This window comes from Sapajus apella, unplaced genomic scaffold (assembly GCF_009761245.1).
Source record: "Sapajus apella isolate SASKATOON/1434 unplaced genomic scaffold, GSC_monkey_1.0 scaffold28, whole genome shotgun sequence".
NCBI lineage: Eukaryota > Metazoa > Chordata > Mammalia > Primates > Cebidae > Sapajus > Sapajus apella.
The window spans coordinates 256,261-281,687 of NW_022436968.1; the positions used below are offsets into that span (position 1 = coordinate 256,261).

The 25,427-nt window shown below is 40.8% G+C and overlaps 1 protein-coding gene and 1 pseudogene across 1 annotated transcript in view; one reads left to right on the top strand and one right to left on the bottom strand.

Annotated features, from left to right (window-relative positions):
• The window catches only part of SLC39A10 (solute carrier family 39 member 10), a 165,792-nt gene extending 150,174 nt beyond the window's left edge, over positions 1 to 15,618 (bottom strand). Inside the window, exon 1 of the mRNA XM_032292582.1 lies at positions 15,516 to 15,618. The gene's annotated coding sequence lies outside the window, so the exon portion shown is untranslated. The remainder of the gene's footprint in view (positions 1 to 15,515) is intronic.
• Positions 4,193 to 5,563, top strand: LOC116560995 (annotated as a pseudogene).
• Positions 15,619 to 25,427: the final 9,809 nt, after the last annotated feature.

The window sequence follows — 25,427 nt, forward strand, 5'->3', positions numbered from 1 at the left end:
CCTGCCTCAGCCTCCTGAGTAGCTGGGATTACAGGCACGCGCCACCAAGCCCGGCTAATTTTTGTATTTTTAGTAGAGACGGGGTTTCACCATGTTGACCAGGATGGTCTTGATCTCTTGACCTAGTGATCCACCCGCCTCGGCCTCCCAAAGTGCTGGGATTACAGGCGTGAGCCACCGCGCCCGGCAGGCACAATTTTTTTTACACTTTTCTATATTGCTTTAAATAATGTTGCCTGAGAATTGTGTTGTATATCCAACATTCTGCATGATCCTAGAATCTAGACCCTCGTAATTGAAAGCAACATTGAGAGGAACAAATCAAATCTATAATCTTTGTCTTACATGATTCCTCACAATTATAATTATGTGGTCCCACACTACTGACTCATAAGATATTAGATGAGGCCGGGCGCGGTGGCTCAAGCCTGTAATCCCAGCACTTTGGGAGGCCGAGGCGGGTGGATCACGAGGTCAAGAGATCAAGACCATCTTGGTCAACATGGTGAAACCCCGTCTCTACTAAAAATACAAAAAAAAAATTAGCTGGGCGTGGTGGCGCGTACCTGTAGTCCCAGCTACTCGGGAGGCTGAGGCAGGAGAATTGCCTGAACCCAGGAGGTGGAGGTTGCGGTGAGCCGAGATCGCGCCATTGCACTCCAGCCTGGGTAACAAGAGAGAAACTCCGTCTCCCAAAAAAAAAAAAAAAAAAAAAAAAAAAAAAGATATTAGACGAAACACCATATCGCTTAGAGAGATGGCAAAGAAACCAGTCATCTCAGTTTTGTTTCATTTTATATTGAATTGCTTTTAAAAACATAGATCTAATAACTTAAAGCTTCAAATAAATGATCTCCTGTGTATATATTAATACATATAATTTAGTTTTCTATGTGCCAACCACTTATTTTTGCTACTAGGCTTAGTCATTCCTAGATTTGTTTCTTTGCTAATAACATGAGAAAGGAGGTTGGATAAGAGAACGTGGACAAGGTACACGACTCTTAGATTCAAAGTTGAGAAAATTTTTCTTTGGATAGTCAGTTTCTTTTCCTTCCTTCCTTTCTTTTCTTTCTTTCTTTTTTAGACGGAGCCTCACTCTGTCACCCAGTCTGGAGTGCAATGGCACGATCTTGGCTCACTGCAACCTCCACCTACAGAGTTCAAGCCATTCTTCTGCCTCAGCCTCCCGAGTAGCTGGGACTACAAGCGCCTGCCACTATGCCTGGCTAATTTTTTTTTTAGTAGAGATGGGATTTGACTGTGTTAGCCAGGATGGTCTCGATCTCCTGATCTCGTGATCCACCCGCCTTGGCCTCCCAAAGTGCTGGGGTTACAGGCTTGAGCCACTGCACCCGGTCTTCTTTTCTTTCTTTTTTTTTCTGCTGTTTTTTTTGTTTTGAGGCCAAGTTTCGCTCTTGTTGCCCAAGCTGGAGGGCAAGGGCGCGATCTTGGCTCAGTGCAACCTCTGCCTCCCGGGTTCAAGCGATTCTCCTACCTCAGCCTCCCAAGTAGCTGGGATTACAGGCATGTGCCACCAGGCCCGGCTAATTTTTTTGTATTTTAGTAGATACGGGGTTTCTCCATGTTGGTCAGGCTGGTCTCAAACTCCTGACTACAAATGGTCCACCCACCTAGCCTTCCAAAGTGCTGGGATTACAGGCGTGAGCCACCACGCCTGGCCTGGATACTCAGTTTCTATCCTGTAGTTTCTATCTTCAACAAAGTATTTCATTAATACACCAGAAGCACTCCATCATCCTTGAATCTTGTTTGGGTGCCAGTGCCACAACATCAAGTTCAAGTGCTTAAATAGTACAGAAATACACAGTCATGTCAGAGAGGCACTAAATATCTTTTGCCCCACCTCAGTAAAGATGTGCCTTAAACCTACGGTGGGTGGAACATAAGAAGACTTACCCTGGCAACAGCTTTTCCAGAGGCTCTAGGTCCGAAGAAGAATGCCAATTCTGCTTTCCCTTAAATAAATTTCCCTCTGCCTTGGCAGGAAGAGATAAAGTCAAAATGGTCTGAGTCTGCCTCAGTCTAAGGTATTCCTGTGATAACCTTTTGGGAGGGGTTTGCTGTTCCTAATTAGCATCACCATGGATTCCCATCAAATCCTAATCTACTGCAGATTTCTAGCTTTTGTAATTTTTATAGCTTGTTAATTCTCTCTGTTTTTCTCAGCACAGATAATTTGTTCCTAAATTTCCAAACTCCGTTTTACAATTTTATCAAACTCTGCAGGGCTACAATTTTACACTTGAGATATAAATGACATTAATTAAAACTTGCACCTTTGAAGTGATAATTCTAAGAACTGTCCTGTGTAGTTTTCACTGCAAAATGAAGAAATGTCAAATAAAACAGTGCTGACTTTGTGAGTTCTCTCCCTTCAGAAGCAGCTCCCAAAGAATTCAAGGATGGCTCTTCTCTTCTCTTTTTTTTCTTTTTCTTTTTCTTTATTTTGAAAGAGCCTTGCTCTGTTGCCCAGGCTAAAGTGCAGTGGCGCGACCTTGGCCCATGTGCAGCCTCCACCTCCTGGGTTCAAGCTATTCTCCTGTCTCAGCCTCTTAAGAAGCTGGGACTATAGGCCTCCATCACCATTCCCAGCGAATTTTGTATTTTCAGTAGAGATGGGGTTTCACCATGTTGGCCAGGCTGGTCTCAAACTCCTGACCTCAAGTGATCTGCCCGTCTCAGCCTCCCAAAGTGCTGGGATTACAGTTGTGAGGTACTGCACCTGGCCAAGGATGGCTTTGTCATTCTTCAAGTCTACATACACCTTAAATAAGAATTACTGAGAAGTGAAGTTGGAACTACTGTAAGTAAGTAGGAATTACTAAGAAATAAAGTTAGAATTCCAGCACCCTGTAATTCCACACAATGCTGGAATTCTAACATTTCATTTCTGTATAAAAATTGTGTTCTCAAGTTAAACAAGAGAGGTGAGAAGGGTGGGGCTTACCTTTCAGTTTAGGTAAAACTAGAAACCTCTGGAGGAAGTTTAGGATCCTTGCACAACAGGCATCATCATTACCATCATCAATAACACTATTGCAACTGGTAATTTTATTTATTTTTTAGAGACAGTGTTGCTCTGTCGCCCAGGCTGGAGTGCAATGGTGTGATCTCGACTCACTGCAACCTCTGCCTCCTGGGTTCAAGCAATTCTCCTGCCTCAGCCTCCTGAGTAGCTGGGATTATAGGCATGTACCACCACACCTGGCCAATTTTGTATTTTTAGTAAAGATGGGGTTTCTCCATGTTCATCAGTCTGGTCTCGAACTCCTGACCTCAGGTGATCGGCCTGCTTTGGCCTCCCAAAGTGCTGGAATTACAGATATGAGCCACCACACCTGGTCTGCAACTGGTAATTTTATAGCATGCTTACTGTGCACTAGTAAGACACCAGATGTTGCACTAAGCATTTCACATGCATTATCTCATTTTAATCTTCCAAACAATCCTATGAAGTAAGGGCTATTATCTCCATTTAGCAAAGAGGAAAATGAATTTATTGGAGTAAATTGGTCAGATTTACTGGAGATTAACTAATGATTGGTACTGTAATTAAAATACAGAATAATTCTCCCTATCTAAAACTGGACCTGCTGAGGTTCAGTTAAAAATAATAAAAAATAATAATTATTTTAATTTTACGGTTTTTTTGTTCTTTAAAATTAATAGAGAAGAGGTCTCACACTGTTGCCCAGGCTGATCTTGAACTCCTGAACTCAAGTGATGCTCTCAGACTTGGCCTCCCAAAGTGCTGGGATTACAGGCGTGAACCACCACACCTGGCCTTAATTTCTAAAGATAAAGTGATCTAGGAATTGAGTGTCTCATGAACTTAGTGAATTACCATGGCCACATTATATATTCAGCTTATAAAGGGTTTTTAAAATTATGTGTCTACTTCTGCTAAAAAAATGCAAGAACTAGCCAGGTGTGGTGGCATGCATGTAGTTCCAGCTACTTGGGAGGCTGAGGAAGGAGGACTGCTAGAGCCAAGGCTGCAGCGAGCCAAGATTGCACCACTGCCCTTGGTGTGGTCAATAAAATCAGACCCTCTCTCTCTCTCTCTCTCTCTCTCTCTACATATATATATATATATATATATATATATATATATATATATATATTTAATCTACTCCCTAATTTCCTGGCCTAACTGATATTGAAAATGAATCAAGAGTATCAATTTGTGAACTGTTTACTTATGAGAAATTACATAAAAACCTAAATTGCTCTGCCCAGTACCACCGTGCCATGTCTGTCCCCAGTCAGAGGCCCAGCCTCCTTCACCCATGTCCCCCATTCCATGTGGAACTGCCTCCAGCATGTCTGACAAACTGCTCTACAAAGTCACTGACATGGATCTGGCCACCTGGGGACACAAGATCCTGGACATTGAGAGGATGAGATGCTGGTCCTGATGTGCGGGCAGGAGTTGTACTTGACCTCCAAACCACTGAAAGACACTCACATTGCCAGCTGTCTGCACATGACTGTGGAGACTGCCATCTCATTGAGACCCTCATCTCCCTGGGTGCCGAGGGGCAGTGGTCCAGCTGCAACCTCTTCTCCACCCAGGATCATGCGGCGGCTGCCATTGCCGAGGCTGGCATTCTAGTGTACGCCTGGAAGGGAGAAGCAGACGACAAGTACCAGTGGTGCATCCAGCAGACAGCAAACTAAAAGGATGGGCCCCTCAACATCATTCATCCACACCAAGTTCCCACAGCTCCTGTCGGGCATCCGAATCATCTCCCAGGAGACCACACTGAGGTCCACAACCTACACAAGATGATGAGTAATCGGATCCTGCAGTTGCCTGCCATCAATGTGAATGACTGCCACCAAGAGCAAGCCCTTATAGATGGCATCATGCAGGCCACAGATGTGGTGACTACCAGCAAGGTAGTAGTGATAGCGGGCTATGGCAGTATGGGTAAGGACTGTGCCCAGGCCCTCAGTGTTTTGGGGCTCATGTCATTGTCACTGAGACTGAGCCCATCAATGCACTGCAGGCTGCCATGGAGGGCTATGAGGTGACAACCATGGACAAGCCTGTCAGGAGAACATCTTTGTCACTACCACAGGCTGTAATGACATCATCCTCAATCGGGACTTTAAGCAGATGTAGGATAATGCCATCATGGTAACACAGGCACTTTGACATGGAGATTGATGTCAAGTGGCTCAACAAGAATGCTGTGGAGAAGGTGAACATCAAGCTCAGGTGGACCATTCCTGGTTAAAGAATGGGTGCTGCATCATCCTGCTGGCTTAGGACTGGCTGGTCAACCTGGGTTGTGGTTTGGGTCACTTCAGCTCTTTGAGGAGTAACTCCTTCACCAACCAGGTGATGGCACAGATTGAGCTGTGGACCCACCCAGAGAAGTGTCCCATTAGAGTTCACTTTCTGCCCAAGAAGCTGGATGAAGCAGTGCTAGAAGCCCACCAGAGCAAGCTGAATGAGAAGCTGACCAAGCTGACTGAGAAGCAGGCCCTGTCCCGTGATGGCCCCTTCCAGTCTGATCCCTACTGCTACTGAGAGCCAGGTCTGCCCTATACCTTCTAGCTGCTGTGCTTACCTGGGCCTTGTCTCTCCTGCCCAAGAGCAAATGGCACCAACTTTGTGATTGGTTTGTCAGTGTCCCCCATTGACTCCCTGGAGCTGGTCACTTAGTTTTTGGACTTTGCTGCATCCCTCGTAGGGTTCCAAATGTGGCAGAGGGAATTCAGGGGTCCTCCTCAAGCCCTGGTTATGATGGAGGTACAATGGAGACAGTCACAGGGAACCATGAGCTCAGTGGTCTTGAACTGCTCACTAAGTCAGTCCTTCATCATTCAGGAAGTCAAAAGCCCACGTACTTTACCACCTAGGCCTTCACCTGGCCTATGGACTTATACCCATGTGTTTGTTTATAAGTTCAGTAGTTCCTAAGCCCATAACACGTGAAAAGGAGCTATACTGAAGGACAAGGAGGAACTACTGCTGGAGTTGGAATGTTCCTGAAAGCCTGGCTTAATGCTGGGCCTTTTTTTTTTTTTTTTTTTGAAATGGAGTCTCGCTCTGTTGCTAGGCTGGAGTGCAGTGGTGCGATCTCGGCTCACTGCAATCTCAACCTCCGGGGTTCAAGCAGTTCTCCTCCCTCCGCCTCCTGAGTAGCTGGGATTACAGGTACGTGCCACCAAACCCAGCTAATTTTTGTATTTTTGGTGGAGATGGAGTGGGCCTTCTTTTAAACTACGTAACAATGAGGTTGGTACTTTTAGTTCATATTTTAGAGGGATAAGAATACACTGTTAAGGAGCAACCAAAATATGTCAGAGAGGCCCGGTGTGGTGGCTCATGCCTGTAATCCCAGCACTCTGGGAGAGGCCGAGGCAGGCAGATCACCTGAGGTTGGGAGTTCAAGACCAGCCTGACCAACATGGAGAAACCCCATCTCTAAAAAAAAAAAAAAGAGAGAGAGAGAACAGAGAAGCGACAGCCAGAGGTTGAGAGGGGCCAGAAAAAGTAAAAGCAAGCATAGATCCACCACCACTTTGTAACGGAATGCTTTTTATCACAACCCTGGGTCGAAAAGGATAATTTGGTTTAAAATGTTTATATAATGTTTATAATGTTAAAAGAAAGCGAGGGGTGGGGGTCAATAAAAATTTTGATGCCTAAAAAAGAAAAGGAAAACTTTTTTTGTTGTTTTTTGGTTTTTTTTTGAGATGGAGTCTCGCTTCTTCACCCAGGTTGGAGTGCAGTGGCGCAATCTCTGCTCACTGCAAACTTTGCCTCCTGGGTTCAAGCGATTCTCTGCCTCAGTCTCTTGAGAAGCTGGGATTACAGGCACCGCTACCACACTCGGCTAATTTGTATATTTTAGTAGAGACAGGGTTTCACCATCTTCACCAGGCTGGTTTTGAACTCCTGTGACCTCATGATCTACCCACCTTGGCCTCCTAAAGTGCTGGATTACAGGCATGAGCCATCGGGACCAGCCAAAAAAAAAAAAAAAAAAAACAAAAACTTAATGAAGGAAAGCATGTACTAGTGATAATTTTTAGAGCAAAATTATTTTACAAAGTGTTTTCTGTTTATGGAAGGAGAAAATATTGGTTTTTGACAATTGCTTATTGTGATTACAGGTTTTTTTCTTCTTTTGTCTTCTGTTGTTGTTTTGCGACAGGGTCTTGCTCTGCTGCCCAGGCTAGAGTGCAATGGTGCAATCATGGCTTACTGTAGCCTTAACCTCCTGTGGTCAAGCGATCCTCCTGCCTCAGCCCACCAAGTAGCTGGGACTAGAAGCTCATGCCACTAGGCCTGGCTAATTTTTAAATTTTTTGGTAGAGATGAGGTCTCACTATATTGCCCAGGCTGGTCAGATTTCAGTTTTATAAATTTGTAGAAATATTTGTCAAAAAAGCCTAATCACTTTAATTATTGTGCCAGAAAATCTGCATTTAAACTTATTTCTGCCCCAGAATGCATTCTGCTAAAAATGGACTTTTCTAATTATCGTTGGTTATCTCAGATCTCCCACTAATATCTTTCGTGTATCTGCTCATCAAGCTGTCCCGATTTCCAAAAGGGATTAGCAGTCTTAACAACTTTGCCACTGTATTAGCTATACCAATAGCACCCTTTGTGAGCCTTTTTCTTATCTTTTGCCTAAGGAGATGTGTTATTGTTTTAGTATCATTTGGTATGGGAAACAATCTGGAATCTACATCTAAAACATGTATTTTTTTTTCTTGCTTTTTTGCCAGGCTGAAGTACAGTGGCGCGGTCTCGGCTCACTGCAACCTCTGCCTCCTGGGTTCAAGCAATTCTTCTACCTCAGCCTGATGAGTAGCTGGGACCACAGGCGCGTGCGACCATGCCCAGCCAATTTTTGTATTTTTAGTAGAGATGGGGTTTAACCATGGTGGCCAGGATGGTCTCGATCTTTTGACTTTGTGATCCGCCGGCTTCGGCCTCCCAAAGTGTTGGGATTACAGGTGTGAGCCACCGCACGCAGCCTGTTTTTTTTTTTCTTTTTTTTTTTTTTGAGACGGAGTTTCGCTGTTGTTGCCCAGACTGGAGTGCAATGGCACGATCTCGGCTCACCGCAACCTCCGCCTCCTGGGTTCAAGCAATTCTCCTGCCTCAGCCTCCCAAGTAGCTGGGACTACAGGCACGCACCATCGTCCCCAGCTAATTTTTGTATTTTTAGTAGAGACGAGGTTTCACCTTGTTGACCAGGATGGTCTCGATCTCTTGACCTCGTGATCCACCCCCCTCGGCCTCCCAAAGTGCTGGGATTACAGGCTTGAGCCACCGCGCCCGGCTTTTTTTTCTTTTTTAAAATCCAAATGGAAATAAGAAGTGCCTGACAAAATTTATTTTTATTTATTTAATTTTTTTGAGACAGAATTTCACTGTTACCCAGGCTGAAGTGCAGCAGTGCAATCTTGGCTCACTGCAACCTCTGCCTCCTGGGTTCAAGTGATTCTCCTGCCTCAGTCTCTGGAGTAGCTGGGATTACAGGGATGTGCCACCATTTCTGGCTAATTTTTGTATTTTAAGTAGAGAAAGGGTTTAACCATGTTGGCCAGGCTGGTCTCAAACTCCTAACCTCAAGTGATCCACCTGCCTTGGCCTTCCAAAGTGCTGGGATCACAGGCATGAGCCACTGCACCCGGCCCTAAAATATTTTTTCTGATTTTGGGAAGTAACAGGTACTCTGATTATTGAAAGCAGTTTCTTTTTCACTTTAAGTGATGTTCTTCTCATTCCACTCTATTTTTCTTTCCTTCCTTCATTTTTCCTCTCTCTCCTCACATTTCCTTTCTTTCTTCCTTCTTTCCTTCCTTTTATCCTCTTTCCCTATTTTCTTCCTTTCTTTTTCTCTTTTCTGAAAGAAAAAAAGAAGAAAAAAGAATTGCCTTAGAAGGAGGTAATTAGCTGGGCATGGTGGCTCACGCCTGTAATACCAGAACTTTGGGAGGCCAAGACGGGTGAATCACGAGGTTAGGAGTTTGAGACCAGCCTGACCAACCTGGTGAAACCCCATCTCTACTAAAAATACAAAAATTAGCCAGGCGTGGTGGCACACACCTGTACTGCCAGCTACCCAGAAGGTTGAGGCAGGAGAATCGCTTGAACCTGGGAGGTGGAGGTTGCAATGAGCTGAGATAGCACCACTGCACTCCAGCCTGGGCAACAGAGCAAGAAAAACATACAAAAAACTTAATAACAATTATGTCTCAAAAAAAAAAAAACATAATAGTAATAAAAAAATAAGTCCCCATCAAACTACCAATGACCTGCTTCACAGAACTGGAAAAAACCACCTTAAACTTCACATGGAACCAAAAGACAGCCCTCATAGCCAAGTCAATCGAAGCAAAAAAAACAAAGTGGGAGGCATCACACTACCGGACTTCAAACTATACTATAAGGCTACAATAATCAAAACAGCATGGTACTGGTACCAAAACAGAGATATATACCAACAGAACAGAACTGAGGCCTTGGAGGCAACACCACACATCTACAACCATCTGATCTTTGACAAACCTGACAAAAACAAGCAATGGGGAAAGGATTCCCTGTTTAATACATGGTGTTGGGAAAACTGGCTAGCCATGTGCAGAAAGCAGAAACTGGACCCCTTCCTGACACCTTACACTAAAATTAACTCCAGATGGATTAAAGACTTAAACATAAGACCTAACACCATAAAAACCCTAGAAGAAAATCTAGGCAAAACCATTCAGGACATAGGCATAGGCAAGGACTTCATGATTAAAACACCAAAAGCATTGGCAACAAAAGCCAAAATAGACCTAATGGGACCTAATCAAACTCCACAGCTTCTGCACCACAAAAGAAACAGTCATTAGAGTGAATCAGCAACCAACAGAATGGGAAAAATTTTTTGCAATCTACCCATCCGACAAAGGGCTAATATCCAGAATCTACAAAGAACTAAAACAGATTTACAAGAAAAAAACAAATAAGCCCTTTCAAAAGTGAGCGAAGGATATGAACAGACACTTTACAAAAAAAGACATGCATGAGGCCAACAAACATGATAAAATGTTCATCATCACTGGTCATTAGAGAAACGCAAATCAAAACTACACTGAGATGCCATCTCACGCCAGTTAGAATGGCAATCATTAAAAAATCTGGAGACAACAGATGCTGGAGAGGATGTGGAGAAATAAGAACACTTTTACACTGTTGGTGGGAATGTAAATTAGTTCAACCATTGTGGAAGACAGTGTGGCGATTCCTCAAGGACCTAGAAATAGAAATTCCATTTGACCCAGTAATCCCATTACTAGGTATTTATCCAAAGGATTATAAATCATTCCACTATAAGGACACATGCACAGGAATGTTCATTGCAGCACTGTTTACAATAGCAAAGACCTGGAACCAACCCAAATGCCCCTCGATGATAGACTGGACAGGGTAAATGTGGCACATATACACCATGGAATACTATGTAGCCATAAAAAAACGATGAGTGTATGTCCTTTGTAGGGACATGGATGAACCTGGAAACCATTATTCTCAGCAAACTGACACAAGAACAGAAAATCAAATACCGCATGTTCTCACTCATAGGTGGGTGTTGAACAATGAGAACACATGGACACAGGGAGGGGAGCATCACACACTGGGGTCTGTCGGGGGGGGGGAAATAGGGGAGGGGGAGCAGGAAGTGGGGAGTTGGGGAGGGATAGCATGGGGAGAAATTCCAGATATAGGTGATGGGGAGGAAGACAGCAAATCACACTGCCTATGCAACAATCTTGCATATTTTTCACATGTACCCCAAAACCTAAAATGCAATTATAAAAAGGAGGCAATCACTGAATCCTAATCTGTTAAGAGTTGTTAATTACTTCTCGTAAAACATGGGGCCATTTAGTGGCAACATGTAGCTTCAGGCATATTTGAGAGAAGGAATATTGCACATTCTGTTGACTTTGATACCAGATTTATGACTAGGTAACTATAAATAACTGAACATTCCAGCCCTTGTTGGGAGACCATAGATCAATCTGTTGGACCTCAGGAGAATTGAGTAATGGCAATGCTTAGTTTGAATTTTACACACGTAAGACAGTGTTTACATGCTCTTCACTGTGCAAAAAGGAGAAGTTCATAATCTTTCTTGATAGCCTCATTATATTTAGAGGACAAAACAGGAAGTGCCATTGTTAATGGGCAGAAACATAAAACACCTTGAACCTTCCTCCCCATGATATTTTGCATGCAGGAACTTTGGGTGGGACCATATGGCTTCCTGCATTTTCTTCAATCAAAGTGGCAAAGTTTGTTTTTGTTTTAAAATACAGTTTAAAGGAAAGATACTTAAACCATTTCAGAAGAGAACAACATTCAGTTCCTTTTAGATTTTTATGAGCATATGTGATCATTTGTCATATGTGGCTAAAAAATGACCAGTACTGATGAAGTGCTATTTTATTTTTAGAGATATGCCTCAGTACATTTTCCCAAAATAATTAAAAAAAATAAAATCTCTGCTTCCTTCCAGGAAAGTTTTGTCCATGGCTAAATGTGGGTCCATATACTTTCATGACAAAGACGATCTTTTCATCCAAATATACATGGTCTCTGAAACCGGTAAAGTAAAATTCCATTTCCTTAGTTCCTCGTGCACAAATACTAATATGTCATTTTTATAATACTTGTTGGCTTGAAGTAATGTTTTAAATAAAGACAAAAATCTCATAAACCTGAAAAATGAAGGTTAAGTCAGGAAAGAAATAATATTTTAAATAGGTATCTTGGCCTTTAAACATTTATTTCTAACCCTCCAGATTTTCTCATAGCCCATGTCTGAACAATTATTCTACATGAAACTAATCATTCAGGTAGGGCCCAGAGGCTCAGGCCTGTAATCCTAGCACTTTTGGGAGGCCAAGCCAGGAGGATCCCTGAGCCCAGGAGTTTGAGACCAACCTGGGCAACATAGTGAGACCCCTATCTCTACAAAAAAAAAAAAAAAAAATTTAGGGAGATATGATGGCACATGCCTGTTGTCTAAGCTACTCAGGAGGCTGAGGTGGGAGAATTGCTTGAGCCCAAGAATAACCAGGTTATTCTAGTATATTGAGGGAACAGTTTCAGCCAAAATGCTTAATTAGAAGTTAATTTTGCCGGGCGCGGTGGCTCAAGCCTGTAATCCCAGCACTTTGGGAGGCCGAGGCGGGTGGATCACGAGGTCAAGAGATCGAGACCATCCTGGTCAACATGGTGAAACCCCGTCTCTACTAAAAATACAAAAAATTAGCTGGGCATGGTGGTGCGTGCCTGTAATCCCAGCTTCAGGAGGCTGAGGCAGGAGAATTGCCTGAACCCAGGAGGTGGAGGTTGTGGTGAGCCGAGATCGCACCATTGCACTCCAGCCTGGGTAACACGAGTGACACTCCATCTCAAAAAAAAAAAAAAAAAAAAAAAAGAAGATAATTTTTGAGGGATGAGCAGCAGGGTGAAAAAAAATTTAATTGAATATAAAAATTTTTAGACTGGGCACGATGGATCAGATCTTTAATCCTAGTACTTTCAGAGGCTGAAGCAGGTGAATCATGAGGTCAGGAGTTTGAGACCAGCCTGGCCAACATGGTGAAACCCCATTTCTAAAAAAACTACAAAAAAATTAGGCCGCGTGTGATGGTACATGCCTATAATCCCAGCTACTCAGGAGGGTGAGGCAGAAAAATCGCTTGAACCTGGGAGGATGAGGTTGCAGTGAGTCGAGATTGTGCTGCTGTGCTCCTGCCTGGGTGACAGAGCAAGACTCCGTCTTAATAAAAAAAAAAATTACCTCAAGCTGTCATCATACAACAAACTGCTTAATGTAATAACAAAGTAAAAGACATGATGAACCAGGAAATTAAGATAAAACACTTTTCTACATATACCTGGATCCAGTCAAGTACTTGACCAAGGAAACCTTTTTATGTATCTTTCTTTTTTAAGATACATAATTATTTTATTTCACTTTTTTTTAAGTTCCAGGATACATGTGCAGGATGTGCAGGTTTGTTACATAGGTAAACATGTGCCATGGTGGTTTGCTGCGTCTATCAACCCATCACCCAGGAATAAGCCCAGCATGTGATAGCTCTTTTCCCTAATGCTCTCCCCCACCTATGTATTTTTCTTTGCGGCCTTAAAAACATTTGAGTTTCTTATTCCTTACATAATGATTTCTGCATACAATCTGTGGAAAACAAAACATTTTCTGACTTATCTATTGTAGATTATGTTATGACTGCCTTTCATGAAAAATAGGCATTTTGCAGAACTATTAAACCAGTCTAAGAATAGATGATATTGTACTGAATCTCCTAATTTAGCAATCTACTCAAACCTTTTTTGTTTTTTTTCTACCATCAAAGTATGGAAAAGGTAATGGCCTAGGACCAGAATGGAGGTCTTTCATCCCTCATGTTTAATTGTAACAGATTTACTTGAAATTACATTTCTCACTTGCAGAAAACTAAGAGAAGGAGCAAGAATCAGCAAAGTAGAAGAGGAAAGGGGGATAACCACAGCATCTTAATGTTTTAGAGTTTGATTTGATCACTGGGAATTTAAGTTAGCCTTTTGCCTTTTCTCTGTCCAAGATTGTAGTGCTTCTGTCTAATTTTTGCTTTACAAGTTGAGTTGGAAAGGTAATGGGTTTTATGTATGCAGCTGGAATTTTGAAATAGAAAATTAAAAGGGAGATGCATTGGCCTAAAGGATCAAAGTTCTATTAAAAAACTGTGTTTCTTATAGGAGGAAGCTTTAAAAACTCGTATTTTAAAAACATTTTACAGTTCACAAAGCACCTTTCTATAAAGTTATTTCATTTGAACATTCAGTGAGAGAGGTCCAGGGTTATAGCATGAGTTACTGGCAGAGCTGTGACCATAACCCATGCATATTTTCTTCTTTGTTTTTTTTTTGAGATAGGGTCTCGCTATGTTGCCCAGGCTAATCTCAAACTTTTGGGTTCAAACAACCCTCTTGCCTCGGCCTCCTAAAATGCTGGAATTGCAGGTGTGAGCCACCACCCTCGGCCTGCATCTTGTTTCCTTGTCTAAGACTCTTTGCATTATGTTTCTCCCTCTTTCCTTCCCCCTTGCTCCTTCTTTTATGAATGATTCTGATATTTACTTTACGGATGCTTAACATGAAAGACTAAAAGTTTTTGAGGGCAAATTTGGTATCCTACTTAACTTTGCATCTCTGGTATTAAACAGATCCAAAGCAGGTGTTTGGTTAATGTTTGCTGAATGAACAAATGGATAAAATAAAAACTAAAAGGCAAATTCAAAGAGAGAAACAATTTTTCAGATTTTTAAATAAGTAAATGAAAATAGCAAATCAATATTAGAGTTTTTATATAACTTCAGAATGTCAAATGCTGTATTAGCTGCTATGCATTTATCTTTCATATCTACCTATCTATCATCTATCTATCTATCTATCTATCTATCTGTCATCTGTCTTGTTAGCTTAACTCCAAATAATTCATTTTGTCATCCATTATTATTTACAATTTCTCAGGTCACTAAGTCACAATTATAATTAGGGAAAATGTGTCTTATTTTATTGATAGCATAGAAGTCAGAATTTCTTTTTTCAGTACCATAAGGTTTATGGGAATACAACAAATAAAAATGGTTACAATTATTTTTTATGTCTGGAAGAGTACAAGACTGTGACCACTAATTCATATCTATCATATTTACATCAATTTTAGTTACTTATGGCTATTATATTTCCATTGTGAATTTCACAGGCTATGAAGGCCTTAACTGATCATTTTTATATTACTCTATCTTCATGGCTTATCCACATCTAGATTTCAACTGGCCATGCTTAAGATAAAGCAAGCTTTCACATATATTTTTTTCTACCTTCATGTCTAGGTAGAGATCCTAGATGTGTTGAGCTTCATTTTATTTCCGCACATATAAGTAAACATTTGTACATGTGACTTGGAGGAAAGTTAGAGGAAGAATTTATTTATTGTTCATTTAAGACTAATAATTATTGGGTTCATGTACTAGGAAGTTATACTAAGAAAAAGACTCTCAAAGAAGACACAAAATTTACAAAGCCAAACTCATAAAATATATAAAGATGATGACATATCCAGGATCAGATTTAGATTATCTAGATCCATCCCAAAGAAGAAAATACCAAAAAATAGCCCAAGCTGTAACTTTACCAATTTAGTTACTGCTGTCAAGAAACATTGCACAATGCCATCTAGTGACGAGTGACCAAAGTATGATTAATCCCATAGAAATGACTAGATGAGGAGGGGGAAATTCCCAGGATTTTATATGTAAGAGGGAAAGTCCTTCTAAGAGAATTAAAATGGATAGAGATTAGTTTTATTTCTCCACGTACACTTAGTGTATGACAATTTATCACTGATCTGCAGCTTGGAGCTTTTATTTTGAAATACTGTATTGCCACCTACCTCCAAATCTGCAGTTCAGTCTCCTTCTGAAGCTGCCCTTCATTATTCTGTCCACAGCTGAACTCAGAACTGTGAGTGTTCTCCAAGCTGCAGCCCCCCATCTAATGACAGGTGATGGAGGTGGAGCACTTTAGAAACCAGTCTCAACAAATTTAAAAAAAAAAAAAAAGAACTTCAAAAAAGGGAACCAAGTTGATTCTTAAAACAATCCATGCCACATTAAAAATAATAACAATAAATAAACTTGGAGTTCAAAGAGTAAAACTAAAACAAGGACTAGAGGAAATCATCTCTGTTTTTCTTAGCCAATGACTATGCAGACCTGATGCTGTCTTGTTCTTATACCAAATTGTCCTTGAAAATGTCAGAGACCTCTTTCTGAATGTTCATAAGATTATTCCCTAAGGGAAATAATTTTCTCCAACATTTCTCATCTTTTGTAAACAGATGGCATATATATATTCATATATATATATATATATTTTTTTTTTTTTAAAGAGAAAAACCAACAATCTGTCAACTATGGAATTCTTATAGTCCGGTAGTTTCTTTTTGGTTAATTTTTCACAACTAAATTAACTAGTGTTGCTGCCATAGATACATTTAAGAAAATCAGACACTTTGCTGCCTTTACATATATTTGTCTGAAACTCAGCAGGAATATTTCAGTTGCCTTAGAAAAATATACAGTTAACAAACTTTGTGAATTGAAAAGAAAACCTTATCAAAATCTCCAGCTTCAAGTACATTTAGTTGTTTTCTTTTTATTGTTGCTTACATGCTGCGATTGGAGCACAATGTGTGGAAATTGCATAACCATTATTTCCACAAATCAAAGCTTTTGAGACATGGGAAGGCCAAGTGGATCTGCTGCATGAAATGTTGGTTAAAAAATTCCATGCCGCCTTTATGTCTAAAGCCTTCCCTTCTTTTAAGTATCAATGGTTTCTTCAGTCATAAGCATCACTAAGTTGTGTTTCATTTGTTTAACTGCTTTTAAAATCAGAATTAGCTATAGGTCAAATAACATTTTTTGAAAAGTGTTTTCTCTATGTGTCTTATGTTTTTCATTACTTCCACTTTATTTTGTTATTTTTAATGTTTTGGAGGTAATCTAGGCAAAGAGGTCTTAATTCTTTTTTGTTTGTTGGTTTGTTTTTGAGACGGAGTCTTGCTCTGTTGTGAGGCTGGAGTGCAGTGGCACAATTTCACTGCAACCTCTGCCTTCCAGGTTCAAGTGATTCTCCTGCCTCAGCCTCCTGAGTAGCTGGGACTACAGGTGTGTGCCACCACGCCCAGCTAATTTTTTTTTTTTGTATTTTTAGTAGAGATGGGGTTTCATCATGTAGGCTAGGATGGTCTTGATCTCTTGACCTTGTGATCCATCCACCTTGGCCTCCCAAAGTGCTGAGATTACAGGTGTGGGCCACCACACCCGGCCAAGAGCTTTTAATTCTTAGTGCATTAGAACCATCAAGAAAACATTCAGTGCAGTTTCCATGTCTCAGGGGAAAGTTTTGGTATCGTCAGCTCGATCCATTTCCAGGCTTATGGGGACTAGGGAAAATCATTTCAGTACTCATTTTACATTTTAAAATGTATCCAATCAAGTGCAGCACAGTGGTATATGCCTGTGGTCCCAGCTACTTGGGAAGCTCAGGAGAGAGCATCACTGGAGCCCAGAAATTTCAGTCCAGCCTGAGCAACACAGCAAAACCCCATCTCTAAAAATAGAAAATAAGGAAAAGAAAACAGTACCCAGTCAGATGGCTATGTAGGCGAAAGACAACCTGAATGAATCATATGACAGTGCAGAAAAACACTTGTTATTCCCAGCATTCTGTGTTCCTCTTTTGCTCTAGCGGAGCTTTGGTTGTACGACTCTAAAACCCAAGCAACCCTGCTTTCCCTGGAGCCACAGCTACCACTGAGAACTCAAAAACTTCTCCCTTCCTGGTGATCACATCTAGAGTTGGGTTGGGGGTGGGATGAAGATCTCTAACATCCTCCTGGAAATAAAGAAGTACAAATAGGTAATTTTCTTAAGAGTGAAATAAAGTTTTGTTTTGAGATGTTCTGCTGGGATAGTCTGGTAGCTCTTTCAGTGTTTAAACTCATTTTGAGTCTGTAAAAGCGGCATCATCTTTAGCTTTAACACTGTTCGGCACCTGAGATATAATGAGCATAAATATCTTTTTAGGTTTCTGGATCAAAGATTGTTTCCTTCTGTAATGTTTCTCCTCAAAGAAGTGTTTCAGTGTTCTGTAAATTTCAGAGATAATAAGGGTAAAATAGCAATTATAGCAAAAGTCTATGATCAGTGACATTGTCTAATTTTGAATCACGGTGGCAGCTTTTCTTTTATCTTTAAATTTGGTGCCATTTCTTCCTATCATTTCCACCCCTGGGATTTTTCTGGTTAGAGATGTATATAATTGCCTTTCTGCCCACATTCCCTTCTAAAAGGATCTGTTCCCCTGCTGAACAGATGGGCCTAGTCATCCATGTTTATAGCACATGACCCTACTCCCCTGGTTATGATGATTGGACCAGTGCATGGAGATCTACTCTTGAGAGCCGATCCATAGGTTAGGCCAAGCCAACTAGAAGATATGGTTTGAAAAAATTTTACTAAGACACAAAAGTCATAGATAAGTGATGAGAATTGGAGTTGTAGGGTCACAGGTATTTAGCGTGAGAGTTCTATGGTAAGCTTCAGCTACATGAACGTCAAATTATGAGGGAACACAAAGTAAAGCCCTTAAACGTGGAGCCAGCCTATGAGAGCAACCTAGAATAGACATGCAGAGAGAAGCAGTAGCAAGAGCTCACACTGACGTTTGTAAAATCCCTTCTCACCATACAGAGCCTTTTCTACTTTAAACAAACAGTATGTTTTTCAGCATGGCTTGGGTTGGATAGCCAGTCTCCAGAGATAATCCCCTGTCTGTCTTAAACTAATCAGCATTATCACATCATTCGATCCGTGTGACAGAGTAGGCATGCCAACCATTAATGAACAATAAACTTAAGGAGACAGTTGCTGGAGTTCTGTTTTGCTTTTTGAGACTGTTCGCTCTGTCACCCAGGCGGAAGGGCTGTGGGGGGATCACGGCTCACTGCAGGCTCCATCTCCTGGGCTCAAGAGATCTTCCCACCTTGGCCTGCCAAGTAGTTGGGACCACAGGTGCAGGCCACCAAACCCGGCTAATTTTTTTGATGTTTTGTAGAGATGGGGTCCCCCTATGTTACCCAGGCTAGTCTCTAACTCTTGAGCTCCAGTGTTCTGCCCACTTCGGCCTCCCAAAGTGCCAAGGTAAAAGGCATGAGTCACAACTGCCGGCCAGTTGCTGGAGTTTTTGGAAAAGAAAATTCCTGTCTGATCCATGGGAGTTCCTTCAAAGTTACTCTCTGCTTTTGTAGTTATGAACTGGGAAGTGTGTAACTCTGGTTGCTTCTGACTACCACTCGAAGAGGCAGCCTAAAATGAAAACTGCATCACAGAAGATAGAGTGCAGCAGTGGAAAGAAAGTAGGCCAGGCATGGTGGCTCACACCTGTAATCCTAGCCCTCTGGGAGGCCAAAGTGGGTGGATCACGAGGTCAGGAGTTTGAGACCAGCCTGGCTAACATGGTGAAATCCCAGCTCTACAAAAAATGCAAAAAATTAAATGGGTGTGGTGGCGGGTGCCTGTAGTCCCAGTTACTCGGGAGGCTGAGGCAGGAGAATTGCTTGAGCCAGGAAAGTGGAGGTTGCAGTGATCCGAGACCTCACCATTATACTCCATCCTGGACAACAAGAGCAAAACTGTCTCAAAAAAAAAAAAAAAAAAAAAGAAAAAAGAAAGTAGATTTTGATTGACATTATGGAGCTACCGGTTTTCTTAAAATCTGCCCAGTTTTTGGTTCCTCAGTCACATCGGCTGATACATTCCCTTAGTTGTTTAAATTGTCTGACTGGATTTTCTTTTACTTGTAATTGTACCCTTAAATTTGAGTGAGACTATGATTTTCTAGGTCTTCAGAAACAAAGCAGTCACTTAAATTTCACGGCTCCATAAGTAAGACAGTCCTTAGTACCATCTTCGCTATGGTGTTTTGCCTGGCACACATTAGTTGCATCATCAAAATTTATTAAATGATCAGTTCCCTCCTCTCCAACTCTTTCAGTAATATGATCAGCATACAACCTTTGAAAGTAGTGGATTTCAGGGAGACTTCTGACTTTCAGGTTGTGTGATGTGGTCTTGGAGAAGATTAAAGACAACTATTAATGACATGAAAGTGATTAAGGAAGAATCCAATCAACTTCGTCAAGGCTGGGAAAAATACTGATAGTGCTATGCAAACAGACATCACACCACATTCCTCCTTATTGTATCTTTTGTATAGTTACCCTCATTCCTACCTTGATGAAACTCTGTCCTCTACATTTAGAATGCAGATAGATAAAAAATGATTACATTGGCCGGGCGCGGTGGCTCAAGCCTGTAATCCCAGCACTTTGGGAGGCCGAGGCGGGTGGATCACGAGGTCAAGAGATCGAGACCATCCTGGTCAACACGGTGAAACCCCGTCTCTACTAAAAATACAAAAAATTAGCTGGGCACGGTGGCACGTGCCTGTAATCCCAGCTACTCAGGAGGCTGAGGCAGGAGAATTGCCTGAACCCAGGAGGCGGAGGTTGCGGTGAGCCGAGATTGCGCCATTGCACTCCAGCCTGGGTAACAAGAGTGAAACTCCGTCCCAAAAAAAAAAAAAAAAAAAAAAAAAAATGATTACATTTTACTATAGTCAAAATTAAGGCGTGTGTCTGGAACTTTGGTACATTACCTCACATAATCCTGATAATCCTGCCTGGTGTGTGTCATTAGTTCTATCACACAGATGAGGAAACTGAGGAAGAGAGGTTAATTAACTTGTTCAAGTTAGTAAGGAATAAGAGTTGAGATGGAAGTGAAAAGGTCTACTATTATTTTATGATAATTAACAAATACAATTATTAATGACTTCTCTGGCCTTGTTAGGTCTGAAGCTCTTGCTGAAAGGATATCGTAGCCTGCATAGACTATCTCTGGTGGCAGCGGTTCCCTCCAAAGATGCTAACTGAATGACTGGTAGTGGGAGACATTTATTTTTCACTGTCCAGTGTTTTGTACCTTTTGAAGTCTGAACTATATGCTTATATTACTTTATCCAAAAAGTATATATTTAGAAAAAAATTATATCATGGAAATTTTATCTGATAAAACAATAGGCCTATCATAGATGATTTGGAGCTCCCTTCTAGTGCTAAATTTATTTCATTCTGTGAGTCTATAAAAAGGCCTCCCAGTTTTAGAGAATACAAAGATTTCTGCACTGAATGCTCTCCCAAACCACTGAAACTGCCTAAAAGGATCTTTAAAAAGGTCATCTATATTTTTGGCAGTATGAGTGGCTTAAAAAAAAAAAAAGATCAGATCAATTAAATTTTGGAAATTAAGCTTCAGATTCAGATTAGGCCAAATGTCTCTAGGGCCCAATAAAACCTAAAGGGACCTGCCAGTATTTTCACTTGAAAGGACAACTTTGTTGTGATTAACTCCAAACCACCAAAGGAATGGAGAGAGGAGCAGTTAAGGGTCCAACTATTAATCACTCAAGATGTCTCCCATGGGTATGGACAAGCTGAAGGGAAGCATGCTTTGCACGTTTTATTTTCTCAGGAACACAGCAGGCATTTTGTAAAATCACTAGGATAGGCCCCATAACCAAAACAAAGGAGGATAAAGAAAATTCATATACATAGGCTTTGGCAATTTGCTTTTGTTCTCTAATGACAAACCCTACAGGAGACAGGAACCCCTTGGAGTCTGACCTTGCCACTTCCTAGTGAGGACAGCGTAGTGTGTGCATATGTGTGTTTAAAGCAATTGCTTCACATTTATGAAATCTTTCAAGTGTCAGATACACCAATTGCAGGTTATCATAAGGTTTTTCGTCAAACATGGCATAGTTTTTTAGTACAGCTACTTCAGTGTGCATATTTTTGAGTAGCTTGAAACAATAAAACAATGAAAAACCTTTTAATGCACTGCAATTAGGACAAATTTGAGCTATGTGGCTAAGCTTCACTTTAGCATTGAAGATAGTCATATCTAATTTTGCTGCCATAGAAAGCAAATCAGTTCTGCTAACTGAAGCCCATGGAATTTGCACATTATTTTTCTGAATTCCTTGGGTCTATTTTAGCATTTGAAATCCTAAAAAATTCTGTCCTAGGCCAGGCGTGGTGGCTCATGCCTGTGATCCAAGAACTTTGGAGGCCAAGGCAGGCGGATCACCTGTGGTCGGGAGTTCAAGACCAGCTTGACCAACATGGTGAAACCCCATCTGTTAAACAAAAAAATTCTGTCCCAGGATTCTTTCTGGAAAAAAGTCCATATACTGTCTTTTGATCTCTGCTACTAGTTCACAAGTCACTCTTGACCGAAATTATAAAGCAAGAGAGGGGATTTCATTTATGGGCTTTTGTATTATTATTTTTTTTCTATTTGTTTTACTGCATTTCCCCCTCCAAGGCCACAGGATTCTGCTGCAAATTCTAACCGGAGGAGGCAATGACAGCCTTTACTAAAACCTCAGAACTACAGGATAGGATCCCTGAGTAGGCTTCCTGTGTGAAAGGCATTTCTGCCTTTTTGTGTATCTTCAGAATCTTAACTTTCATGAGAGAAGAATAGAATTGCAACAGTGGAGCAATCCATTGTGTACTTATAGCAGGCAATTTAATAAACCCAAAGGAAATGCTACGGAGTCCTGTCAGTGTCTCTCTTTGCCCACATGGGGCTTCTGTAGGAAACCTTCTCTGTGTCAGGCCAGGAATTCCGTGTAACCAGACCTTGATTTCCCAATGGTGGTGCGTGTCAATTGGTGTCACTGTCAAGACGGTTCTGCCAACGTTGTTATTAGGCCTCACATGGTAATATAAACTGGCCGATATAACAGGTTTTCCCCTACATCTTGTCTATCAAACCTAGCAAAACTTTCAGTTCATCCCCTTCTATTCCAATCTGATCAAAGCTTGAAAGTGTCTCCTGAAATTTTATAGGTTTAGTTGTCGCATTTAAATTACCCCCATGAAAATCTCCTGGATTTTAAGATTAATGTACACTTTAATCTGTAATGTGATTTCTTCCCTACCTGTGGCCTGATTTTTACTCCCTTTGTAACTGTTTAATGGAAGAAGGCAAAATCCTTTGAGAAAAGTAGTTCACAACCTTCCCTGTCGCATCTGGAGACCTCTGCTCCATTTTGCTTGTTATAGTCTTATAAAAGCAGCGAGACTTTCCTTAATGAAGAGAACTCAGAGAGCTTCTGTCATGAACTTTGCTGAACTCAAATCAGAAGGCCAGAACATATAAAACTGATTAATTCATGAAGACCCTTAAGGGAAATTCTTAACAGTCTGTGGCTCAAGTTCTATGTTATTTTGAAATACAGATGAAAATGCCATCCTTAAAGAGATGCTTTATGATTAATGAGATAATGTGTATAATGTTTTGAGCTCCTAGAGCAATCGTCCAATATAAGGAAGCTATTATTATTTATTATTACCATCCAGATGCTGGGACTATATTTTCCCAAGGACAAAATAAAATATAGGACAGATAGAAAAATTTCAGATTATCAGCAAGCTCTAGGGAAGCTAGCATATGGTATGGTATCCTTTGATAAATATGCTAAGTATGTAGTCACATGATAAGCTGACTAGTGAAATTAGAGAGATGCCCTTGAGAATTATCACCAGAATTCAGCAAGTCCTTTGGTGCACTGACAAATGGAGGCAAATTCTACACGCGGTAGATGGTTCTTGCCAGTATTTGGAACATACCCCTTTTCTTACTGTAGCTGGTAGCAATGATTAAGAAAAGAACCAATGAATAAAAGATGGGCTCTTTTATTCACTGTTAGTGGGAGTAAAACTTGGCAACCCTTTAAGAAGGCAATTTAACAATATCTATTAAAATTGCAAACCATATGCCCTTTGACCCAGCAATTCTATAACTAGTACTTTACCTTATGGATATACTTACATTGCAGCATTGTTTGTAATAGCAAAAATTAGAAACCACCTAAATGTTTGTTAATAAGAGAATGATTACATAACTTAGAAACACATTCAATTCTATTTTATGCAATAAAAAAAGATTGAGGAAGATTTGTATTTGCAGACATAAAAAGATCCCCAAAATATGTTTTTCTATTTTTTTTTTTTTTTTTTTTTTTTTGCGATGGAGTCTGGCTATGTGGCCCAGGCTGGAGTGCACTGGCATGACCTTGGCTAACTGCAACCTCGGCCTCCTGGGTTCAGGCAATTCTCCTGTCTCAGCCTCCTGAGTAGTTGGGATTACAGGCATGCGCCACTACACCTGGCTAATTTTTGTATTTTTAGTATAGATGGGGTTTCCGCATGTTGGCCAGGCTGGTCTCGAACTCCTGACCTCAAGTGATCTGCCTGCCTTGGCCTCCCAAAGTACTGGGATTACAGGCGTGAGCCACCACACTCAGCCCCCAAGATATGTTTTTCAACAAGATGTAAAGCTACGTGTATGTTATGACTGCACTTGTGTGAATAAAACAAAGGAAACGTGTGAACTGGGATGCATGCAAAATATTTATATGTGTATATATACAAAACACCTACTAACTGTGGTTAATTCTGAGGAGAGAGTGTTATGAAAAGTAAAAAGGAAAACCATTTTTCTTTTATTGCGTACCTTTAAAAACCATATATATATATATATATATATATCTTCAATTTTAAAAAATAACTTTTTTTTTTTTTTTGTTTTTCTTTATAATGGTAATCAAATAATTTTTTTTTTTTAAAGAAAGAAGGAATCCTCTTTTTTTTCTATTGCAGCTTAGAAGGCACTTTGAAATCTGTTGCTGTTTGGCAGCTCACACTGTGGCCATTATTTCCTTGACAGAAGCATCTTTGGACACCCATGGGGTTCTAGAAATCTCATTGTTATCCCAGAGTGACTAGATCAGAACCACTTGGTTTGCATCTAAAACACCTGCGAGGTAAAACCTCTCTTATTCCCTAGCCAATGTGAGAGTGGAAGAATAAAATGGCATTTATTTTCGAATCTCATCACCAGTAATTTTGTTTACAAAATCTGTTTGCCTTAAATTCACCTAAAAAAAATACTTGTGACTATATAATTGAGGTCACAAATCTTCATTTCTAATTGTTATAAATTTATTAAAGACTGTAAATGTTGTCTTGCTCATAAAACACCTGTTATTTCCAAATTAATGATTTTCACTTGAGCACATACATTTAAAGTAGTACTCTTCCAACAAAAATATGAAAACCTGGCTGGGCACAGTGGCTCATGCTTGTAGCCCCAGCACTTTGGGAGGCTGAGGCAGGTGGATCACCTGAGGTCAGGAGTTTGAGACCACGCTGGCCAACATGGTGAAACACTGTCTCTGCTAAAAATACAAAAAATTAGCCGGGTGTGGTGGCGGGCACCTGTAATCTCAGCTACTCGGGAGGCTGAGGGAGGAGAATCTCTTGAACCAGGGAGGCAGAGGTTGCAGTGAGCCGAGATCGTGCCATTGCACTCCAGCCTGGGCATCAAGAGTGAAATTCTGTCTCAAAAGAAAGAAAACCTAACAGGTATTATTTCCTGTGATAGCCTTTCTTATTTGAAAGTCAGCATGTAATATATATTTGTGAAAAAGCACTATAAAAATGGATGCAATGTACAATTATGGGGGAAACTTACACTTAAATTTGTTACAATAAATGCATCATACAAAAACATTTTCCGGTTTCTCATTTTAAAGGAATTTAAAACTAGTTGCTAGAGAGACTCACAGTACAGTCATGTTGAACACACACTATGCAAGCATGTAA